This window comes from Ictidomys tridecemlineatus, chromosome 6 (genome assembly GCF_052094955.1).
Source record: "Ictidomys tridecemlineatus isolate mIctTri1 chromosome 6, mIctTri1.hap1, whole genome shotgun sequence".
Lineage (NCBI taxonomy): Eukaryota > Metazoa > Chordata > Mammalia > Rodentia > Sciuridae > Ictidomys > Ictidomys tridecemlineatus.
This window is the reverse complement of record NC_135482.1, coordinates 1,300,610-1,310,985: the sequence shown is the minus strand read 5'-3', so window position 1 is coordinate 1,310,985 and position 10,376 is coordinate 1,300,610. Positions and strand designations below refer to the sequence as shown.

Below are 10,376 nucleotides of genomic sequence, written 5' to 3'. Positions count from 1 at the left end.
CTCCTTCCTGGGCACCATGCGCCTAGGCCCAGGGATGCTCCCTGGGGGGCCCAGAGGTGGGAACCAGGTGGCTGAGCCTGGGACACATTAATTAACGCCTCAGAGCTCCCTGTGGGGAGGGGCATCCTGGGACGGGACCTTAGCCACAGGTTGGCGCAGGGGCAGGTTCCTGACCAGGGTGGAGGAAGGCTCTGAGGGATTAACCTTTCCGTCCCTCAGGGGCAGTCTCCAACCTCCGGACTCCCTCAGAATTGGTCTCCTTGATCAGACCTGACTCGACTTACCTATCTATCCTGCCTGCCTGCCTAATTCTGGCTTCAGAACCCCAGCCCAAGACCCTGCCCTGCAGAGCTGCGGACTGTGGCCTCCGAGCCCAGGGGTGCACGGATGATGCACTCGCGCCAGCTTCTTCCCTGCAGGTGCCCGGGTCCCGGTGGGTCTGGCGTGGCCCCTCAGGAGAGCTCTGGTGAGACTCACAGCCCGAATCAGCAGGGCCCAGGACAGGACTCCGGGACTCGCGGAGGCTGCGGCAGATCCATGAGTGCTCCAGCCCCAGGTACGTACAGGGCAGCAGAGCCTGTCCACCACCCTGGGCCTGGCCCCAGCCTGCCTGCTCCAGTCCCTTTGAAATGCTAATTCTCTGGTTAATTATGCTCCCCACTGCTTCAGCTGGAGGCTAGTTTACCTTTTAAGTCCTGCAGTTTCAAGAGGCCTTGACTCTGAGGTACTGGCAGCTGTGGTTCCCCACTCTGTCCTGCTGAAGTCACCCTGGGGCACACACAGCAGTCCAGCACAGCCACAAGACAGGCCAGTGGCCAGAGGGTCACCGTGCAGTCAGTCCCTGCATGCCCCCACCCACTGCCCGGGGGCCCGAGCAGGCAGCGTTGGACCTGGCCACTTGGCTGCTTCCTGGGTCCAGGGCCCCCAGCTACCCGGCTGACACCTGCCGGCGGGCACCCCAGGCTGAGGGGGACCTATACTGACCACCACAGGCCTGGCTAGAAACAGTGTCCGGGGCCCCCTGTGCTGTCCTTTGGCCTTCCTGCTCACCCCGCACAGGCGCACCCAGCTGGGACAGTGGCCATCGAGGAGAATGCGTGGGGCAGGACAGGGCCTGCTGCTCTGCTCAGTCGCCCTTCCAGGAGGCAGCATCCACACAGTGGGTGGAGGTGGCTCCCAGGGAACCTCTCAGGATGGGCAGCAGGGACTGCAAGCTTAGAGAAGAATTGTGCACACACAAAATGCTAAAGAGGTTCCCGGGAGGGGAGAGGCCTGGTGGGTGCTCTGCTGGTTCTGCAGAGGCTGAGTTCGGCCTGCGCCCAGCCAGAGAGCCAGAGCCCACTGCTCCCTCCAGCCCTTCCTGGCCTCCCAGGTCTCGGGGGTTTTCAGGCTCCTACCGAGCCAGCCCTGAGGCTTTGAAGCCCAGAGAAGTGCTGAGCACCTGTCCAGCCAGGACACGCAGACGCCTCCTCTGCTGTGTGCCCTCAATCAATCAGGCCCTGGCCCCGCTTGGCTAATGAATGCAAATTGCAGTGCAAGTCCTGGGAATGGCGGCCAGCTTTATCCAGCAGCCATCCATCTTCCTGCTTCCCTCTCTGACCTCCTGCTGCCTCACTCCATCCCCGCAGGTGGCAGCCGGCTGTCCATCCACCCTCCCCTGCCCAGCAAGGTCGCCAAGACCGCCTCGTCAGGAGAAGCACCTGTGACTTTGCAAAGGACAAAGGCCCCTCGAGGGAGGTCAGAGGGGACTTGGGAATGCTTCTCTCGGGGCCCCTGCTCCTGGGGTAGTGACCTAAGATAGAAGGGAACACCAGGCTGTCCCCGGCTCCTGCCCGCTGACCGGAGCACACCCCGGCTGACCTCCCCCCTGCACAGGGCTAGCAGGGTTCCATGTTCACTCACACTGGGCTGGAGGCTGGCACGGGAGGCCGGCCCTGCCCTGAGTGGCAGTGGGATGATCAGCAGCTCAGCACAAGGGAGAGCCGGCCTCCAGCCCTCCACCAGGACCCTCCCGGACCCTGGCCCAGCACGTGGCCTCTGCACTCTGCAGGGGGCACCGTCTAGGCACCCGGGAGCCAGGGAGCAGCCGCACCGGCCCCCACAGCTCTCTGGGTTTGCCTCTGTTATCAGCCCTGGGCCTCAGACCAGCCGAGCAGAGCACCCTGGGCAGAGGGAGAGAAAACAGGTAGACCAACCCCTCCCCTGGCACTCCCCTGCTCACCAGCGCCGTGTGACGTCCAGGGGACGTGACAGTCTACACCCTGCTGGCAGCTGTGAACCTGGGTCCCTCGCCACCAGCCCTGTGCCTCTCCCGCCCTCCATCAGGGTGAAGGCACCACCAGAGACACCCACACCCAGGAGCAAGGGGGAGGGGGAGAGAGGACCGCCGCAGGGCAGTGTGTCCACCAGGGTGCGTGACCGCCAGAGTCCCAAGGGTGTTTCCTGGGAGGTGGGCTCGGGCCAGGGGGATGGCAGGGGCTGGGTGTCCCAGGACAGAGGACTTGTGCAGGTTGTTCTTTGACTACAAATACCTGGCTGAAGGGTCCATCTGGAAGGTTCTGGGCAAAGCCCACGTGAGCTGGGTGGAGCAGTGGCTGGGACAGCAGAGACCCAAGGCCCCTGCCGCTCTGCATACATTTTATTTCAGCAACTATGTTTTCATTCCCAAGTTCTCCGGTGGCTCTTTGCAAAGCCGCTTGTTCTTGTTTCGTGGATGGAGTGCACTGCTCTCACCACACTCCACTCCCCCGGGTCAGTCGGCCTTAGTCAATGAGGGAACAGAGCAAGGCCAGTATTCCTCACCCAGGGGCTGCTGGTTAGTCGTGTTAGACCCCCATCACAGGCTCTGACAGGTGACGGCTTGGAGTGCGCCCCTTCGCCAGGCATCGCCAACCCACCAGCCCTGCCTGGCGCTGCCAGGCTGCACCAGTACCCAGCAAAATGCCCTCCTCACCCCTGGGAAGGCCGATCGTCCCCGAGAGGAGACGCGAGACACGCGAGGTACCTTCCTCTCCCCGAGTAGCTTCTCCAAACCCCTCTCATCGCCCAGAGCCTGAGCCCTTGTTAAACCAACCCACCAACAAGCCACCCCGCAAACCCTGAGGACTGCAGCCACAGGACTCAAGTGGAGGCCACGGTTCCTTTCCTGGGAGCCTGGAAGGTAGGCCCCACGCCCCCTATGAGCCACGTCTGCCGAGGCCACGCGGGGGCCACGCGGGGGCCAGACGGCTCACGGGGGCCACGGGAAGGAGCCCCACCCCCAGGCGCACGTCACAGGATCAGGGTGGACGGCCTCCCAGCCAGCCCGCCACGTGAAGGGGCTCTCAGCCAGCCAGCCTCACGTCCTCAAGCAAGGAAGGCCCCTCTCGGAGGGGCGTGGGGTTTCCTCAGCTGCAAACAAATAAAATCATAAACTAAACAATACAAAGGATTTGTGAGAGGACCCAGGGGGGGTCTGGAGAGACCCGGGGTCCCCTAGTGCAGGCTCTCGGGCGTGGGCCTGGTCTCCCTGCCTCCCGGCTGCTCCCCGATCCCCTGCCTCTCTCGGCCAGGGAGAGCTGTCGGACAGGCTGGCGAGAGTCAGGCCTCAGAATTTACTATTCTGCTCTAGAAAAAAAGCTGCTTTTACAAGCACAATAAAAATGTAAATTAAATTATAAATGACTCAGAAAGATGCCCATCTTTCCAAAGCATAACCCCAGTTACATTTCTCATGAACGCCTCCAAAGACCTCCTCTAAAAATGTTGTTAGATCCATGAAGGTCCTACGCAATTGATGGGTTTTCCTTCCACATTAAGCTAAATAACAGTGTCTTATCGGTCAACAAAAAGACGTTTGTGCCTTTTGGCTACAATTAAGATCTAGGCTGGATTTGCACTTCACTTTAATTACTAATAGATTAATCCAAGTCTAAAAGACCATCTGTAATTAGCATTTTGTTGATTGATTTGTTGCAGAGAAATGACCCTGATTATGTTCTTAGTAATCAGTTTATAGCTAATTGGCTTTCTTTCATCAAAATATAAAGAGCCATCCATAAAGAGTGGTCAAGGTGTGCAGGGATCATAAACCACACCGTAGGCGGGGGCTTGTCCGAGGTGGCCCTCTTTGGCTTTTATGGAAATCTAATTATTCAGTGAATCAGGGCTGACCTCCAGGGGAGGCTGGCGGGGACTCAGACGCCCATCACCCGAGGGGAAGGCCAAGGTTGCAGGAGGCCGCTGGGGCCGGCATTGTCCGCAGCCGCTGCAGGGCCCGCTTCATCCTTGACAGGAGCGTTGGAGTCAGTGGACAGTAATTAAAGACTTGCCACTCGGAAAAGGCAAAATATTCAGAGACTGCAATTAAATCCTCCGTGGTGACAGTGCCTAATTAGGCGTAATCCTGCTCATCCCAGATAAAACAAAACAAAACAAAACAATTCCCAGAGACGCACAAGCCAAACAGGGGAAACTCATGTCTGCAGTGAAGGTCAGCTGCTGGCCGGCACGTGCCTTTCTTCCTGTCCACTTGTCTGGGAGAATCTCCATGGCCACCAGCGCCTGCTCGTCACCTGGAAGCCCCAGGGCTGCCCATACCCACCAGGCCCAGGAGAAGTCCATTCGTGCCCAGAGGCTGCTTCCCGGGAGGTGCTGCAGGCTGCCTCTGTCTGCTCCAGCTCAGCGGGAGGCCAGCCAGGGCACAGAAGGCCACTGGGGCCTGCTGGGCGACCGTGCTGTCCTGCGCCCCCTGGGTCTTCCACGCCTCCTTTAGGCACGGAGGTCAGAGCTCCACCCCTGGTGCGGCGCCCAGGATCCCAGCCACGGCTCCTTCCCGGGACGCAGAGCAGAAAAGGTGTGTTCTCTTCAAAACAGAGCGGCCAGCTGTGCAGGCCCGTCCTGCAGCGTGAGGAGGCGGCAAGACCCAGGACAGCAGAGCCCTGGCCTCTGTCCTCCTGCAGGGGCAACCCGCCATGGTGGCTGTGTCATTGGCCATGAAGGAATGAAGGTCTTAAAGGACGAGCCAGTGGCTGCAGAGAGGCCAGTCCCGCCCTGCACAGAGGCCCACCCTGCGACGCTCACTCTCTCCCGACAGAGAGTGGACCCTCAGGCCCTGCCGCCCCCAGACACTCTCCTCCTGGGCAGCTGAACAAGCCAGGCATATAATAAAACAATGTCAAAATTGTGTGACCTTTTTACCACAAGTTAATCTTGGAGTCAATCCCAGAGGACTGATACCTAACCATATTTGGCAGATGGATGTCACACACTTGCCAGAATTTGGAAAATTAAAATATTTACATGTTACAGTTGATACTTCTTCCGGATTTTTGATGGGCTCCCTTCATGCCGGAGAAAAAACTAAAGATGTTATAGCTCATTGCTTACAAAATTTTGCCACTGTGGGCATTCCAAAACAGTTAAAAACAGATAATGCCCCTGGTTATACGTCTACTTCTTTTAAACAATTTTGCTCATCATTTGGTATTACTCATATAACAGGAATCCCATACAATCCACAGGGACAAGGCATAGTTGAAAGAGCTCATCAAACTATTAAAACGTACCTATTAAAGCAAAAAGAGGGAATTGGAAAGGGGTATATATCCCCCAAAGATAAACTTAAAATAACCCTTTTTACTCTAAACTTTCTAAATTTGGATTCATCAGGACTTAGTGCTGCAGAAAGACATATGTATCCGAAAAATGTACATAAGCCTAAGGTACTTTGGAAAGATATTCTAACAGGACAATGGAAAGGTCCCGACCCAGTTATTGTCTGGAGTCGGGGTTCCGTTTGTGTGTTCCCACAGGGAGAACAGCAGCCGATTTGGATTCCAGAGAGGTTAACCAAAACAATTTCTACAGAAAAAGAAGATGATTTGACTGAAATCCATAACAGCTGATATCCAGAGCTCCAGCTTGGCTATTCTTACATCTGCGACAGTGATTAACCACGGTGCCTTTTTACAATATCTATTTTATTATTGCTTTTTCCCACATCATAAAGTTCTATTTTATTTTTTGAGCTCATACAAACCTAGGTTAATGTTTTTCTGATCAGTTTTGTTTTTTGACTGTTTTTTATTTTTTGACTGTGGAGTTTTTAAACATTGCAATGGAGATTTTACCTAGGTAAAGCTACAAGGCCGTTATTATTGTCTTATGTGTTGTATGTTATGTCTGCACTGTTTTGTGTTGCATGTCAGTATGTGTGTATGTCCATATTTTTATATGAGGAGTGCTCATGAAAAAATGGATCCAAATTTTTTTTTTTATTCACGTGATTTAAGTGGTTTAATCTAATTAGGTAAACAGCTGTTAATGATTGTTTTCAAAGGTGGTTAATAGATCTGTTTGCTTACTATTGTTTTTAAAGGTGATTAACAGATCTGTTTGTTTACTTTCACTTTTCCTTTTCATTATATTTAATAATTCTGTTCAGGATAATGTCTCTTTAACATCATTGCCAGAATTCCCATCTCCATCCCAGTGCCGGTGAAGACTAAGAAAACCAAACTACAGCTTCTATGATAGCTACCACAGTAAACTGTATAAACTGATGCATCAATGAATATAACTCAACAAGTAATGCTCAATCAAGGACTTGATTTACTTTGGGAGGAAATGGACATATTGATAGACTCTTCCACTTTGAACTGCCTGCAGAACTTGCCTGGACTATATATCAGTTGCATGCATTGTGAACTATCGTCTGGTGCAGCGAATGGTGGTACTGCTGGCATATTTTTGCTGATGGTGTACCAGTGATGCAATTTCCTTGCCAGCGCACCCCATGTTAATTGTGGTAGTGCTGGCATCTTTGCTGATGGTGTCACCAGTGATGCAATTTTTCCAAAGGAGCCGTCAATTGGCTTGGTGTCGTGGCATTTCTGTATCCTCCTCCCTTCTACTAGTGATGGTCTAAAATTTGGGGGCCAACAGAGGTGAGGCAAGAACCTCACCCCCCCACTGGCACCAAGGTTAAATTTGGGGGCCAACAGAGGTGAGGCAAGAACCTCACCCCCCCACTGGTGCTTAGGCCTATCCACAAGCATGGCTGAATGCTGGACCGGTAGTCAGCGACGGGTTGATCTGATTGCAGTGGATTCAACCTAAGACAGGGGACTGACGCCTAGAGGTCAGTTCATCCGATGACGGGTAAGAACCATATGTTGAATTGGACAACCTACCAGGCACGGTCCTAAGCCGCATTGCTTGTTGTTTAATTAATCAGAAGGGGGGAGATGCTGAGGGCCATTACCAAGTAGGAATGACGCATCGAAATTTCCTTGCCAAGCGTACCCAATGCTGCTTAGAGGACATTTGATGGAACATTGCATGCATGCTTTAATAAGGTGACCTTGCTCAAGGACCAAGGCGGATTCGGGTTTAGAGCTGATCAGGTTTGAGGAAGTAACCGGCTCCTTGAGTTTAAGGCGTTGCCAGTTTAAGATAATGGGTTTTAGGGAAGTTGGAAGTTGAAGATTATTGCTGGGATTAGGGTGTTCCTGCTGCTTGTTCCCATTGAGTTCTCGTGAGATTAAAATGGGATTTGGAGAGAGCCTCGGGGAGTAGGTGGTTTGTGCGGGAGACAGGAGAACGCGTTTGCCCCTGGACCTGTGTGGAGGTGGTGTGAGAGCTGGAATAAAGAATTGCTGTTTGAACCTACAAAGCTGTGAGTGCCTCGTGATTCTGGTGCCAAGCCGAGACATTGGCCTTGGCAGGGCTGGATCTCGCTCACTGCAGATTTAGACCTGAGGGACTCTGGCCTGGAAGGCCCAGGGCGGAGGCCAGTGGTGTCAGGCCGAGCACCTGGTCTCCTGGAAGCTGCCCGTCCCCTCTCCCCAGGCAGAGGTCCCTGGGCTCAGGGGCTCCACATCTCCCCAGGGTGCACCTGTGACATGTCGGACCCTCGATGCAGCCCCCAGCCCTCCAGGAAGGCTTCAGGGTGGGCCCTGACCACTGCTGGCCCAGGCCCACGGGCAGTCCGTGCTCTGCGCCAGCTGACCAGGCCGGCAAGCTGGGTCATGGGGGTCTGTGGTGTCTGGGGAGAAGGGCACGTGCTGGGCTGCTGCACCAAGTCACCAGGAGCAGGGCCTGGAGCAGCTGCTGGAGCCTAGGTCCCCCCAGGTGCCAGCCTCTGGAGTGCCCTCTCTGGGCAGTCCCAGCTGCGGGCACGTGGCTCCCTCCTCTGCCTGCGTCTTCCTCTGTCCACGGGCACCCACGTGTCCCTGGACTGAGGGCCCGTCTGGACACCTCGGGATGGTCTCCTCTCAGGATTCTCTGCTTGAGGACATCAGTAAGGTCCCTTTCTCCAAAGGAGGTCACACCCAGGCTTCCAGGGTTAGGGGCCACCCACCCATGACAAGCCACCCCTGTGCCCCTGGCTCCCATGAGCTCACCCCAGCCAGACTGTGCCCCGGACCCAAGTCCACAGGGAAGGCCCCAGGAGGGTCTGGCCAGGCAGGGGGAGGAGCCATTTGCTGGTGGACAAGCCGTCTCAAGGGACAGGGGTAGGAGGAAGGAGGGACCAGGGGCAAGAAGACCTGGGCACAGCCAGGAGAGGCCCCGGAGGCTCCGCTCCAGCGTGGGAAGGAGGCTCCGGGGGAGGCTCCATGGAGGCCCTGAGCCCAGTGAGCCGAGGGCGGGGTCAGGGCGAGGGCCGCAGGTGACAGGCAGCTACGGCAGACGGGACCTGTCTCCCTCATCTCCCCAGGAACCCAGGCTAATTCCGAGTGGAGTGAGGGGCGTGGAGGGGACAGCTGACCCACAGGCCTGGCCTGTGGGGTCGTGGACTTGAAGGGCCTTGACAAGGGCCAGGGATCAGGCCAGTGGGAGGGACACGGATCCAGGCAGGTGGCCTGGGGCATGGAGAGGCCAGGCTGCACCCCAGCAGGGACCCTATGACCAGGGCACAGGGACGCCAGGCTGCACCCCAGCAGGGAGAGACCCTGTGGCTGGGGCACGGAGACGTCCTGGGCGGCACCCCAGCAGGGACCCTGTGGCCATGGCATGGAGAGGCAAGGCTGCAACCCAGCCAGACACTGTGGCCTGGTGCTGGCATCCCCTGTGCGTTTGCTGAAGCCTCACCCAGGCCTGTGTTGGGGACGGGCCTTTGGGAGGTGATAGGTCCTGGGCAGAGCCCTCCTGCCGGGGTCCGTGCACCCCCAGGACATGGTGAGAGTGCCATCTGTGGACCAGGAGGTGGGTCCCCGTGGAATAGCCTCGCTTGACCCCGGATGACCAGCCGCAGAGCCGGGAGGAGCAGGGTGCCCTGGAGTGTCCAGGCTGGCACTGTGTGACCCGGCCTGTGTGGGGACAGAGACCTTCCGCCCTGCGCTGCTCCAGGTGGAGTGGGGGCAGCCCCGGGGGACCCTGCTCCTCCTCCCCGACTGCTGCAGAGCCTGAAGCCCACGGGGCCCTGGTGGCCACAGCTGGCCCAGAGTGGTGCTCGACGTCCAAGATGAGCCGCGCCTGCAGGCAGGCAGAGAGTGGCCTGTGCCCTCCCCGGGTTCCTGTCAGAGCCACCAAGGGCAGTGTGCACGTCGGGCCCCAAGACACGGCACCAGCACCGGCCCCGGCACAACTGGGGACCACCCCCCTTCACCAGGACCTGACCTCTGCCGCCCAGAGGCTTGTCCAGGAGGAAGGGCCTCAGGGACGGGCAGCCAGCCAGAGACAGGACGCCTGGAGAGTGAGGGGCTGCCGTGAGGTCCCAGAGGTGCCAGCGTCACCTGCAGCCGGGGAAGGCTCAGGAGCGCCAGGCTCCCCTGACACCAAGTGGGTCCTGCTCCGCGTCATGGTGGGGACAAGGCTGCCTAGGTGACTGAGGCCCATGAAGTGGGAGGACACAGGGAGGCCACAAGGGCAGGGAGGGAGATGGGCCTTTGGGTGTGCCTGGGTGTGGGCCGTCCTGAGGAGCCCGCAGCTGAGCTTGGCCCATTAGCAACTAGCAGATGCCATGGAGCCGAGGGCGGCCACGCTTGTGACAGCACAGGTGGGTCTGAGCACAGCAGACAGAGCCCCAAGCTGCTGACCGCGGTCCTTCCCAGCCATGGCCCCTAGACCACAGAGTGCAGGACTTTGAATCCCAACATGACTAACCGGGGAGAACTTCCAAGTTCATGGTCAAAGTCCCAGTGACTTCAGTGACGAGGGACGCTCAGAGTCCCCAGATCCCTCCTGTCCCTTGGGCTTGGCTCTGGGTCCTGCCGAGTTCTATTCAAGGGTCTGGAGTGTGACAGTGACCCTCACCTCCCCTGCCCCGCGAGGCCCCCCAGGTGCCCAGAGCCGGGCCCTGGTCACCAGCTGAGCCTGGCTCTAAGCCAGTGCTGGGGTGAGCGTCGTCCTACCTGCTCCAGAGGTTCCAGTCCTGGCAAGTCACTGTCCTCTCT

The 10,376-nt window shown here is 57.3% G+C and overlaps 1 long non-coding RNA gene across 1 annotated transcript; it reads left to right on the top strand.

Annotated features, from left to right (window-relative positions):
• Nucleotides 1-5,149: 5,149 nt before the first annotated feature.
• LOC144378455 (uncharacterized) lies at nucleotides 5,150-7,654 on the top strand. The gene is made up of 2 exons (XR_013440107.1): nucleotides 5,150-6,114; nucleotides 6,453-7,654. It is a non-coding gene; the product is annotated as an uncharacterized LOC144378455 (long non-coding RNA).
• The last annotated feature ends 2,722 nt before the right edge of the window (nucleotides 7,655-10,376 follow it).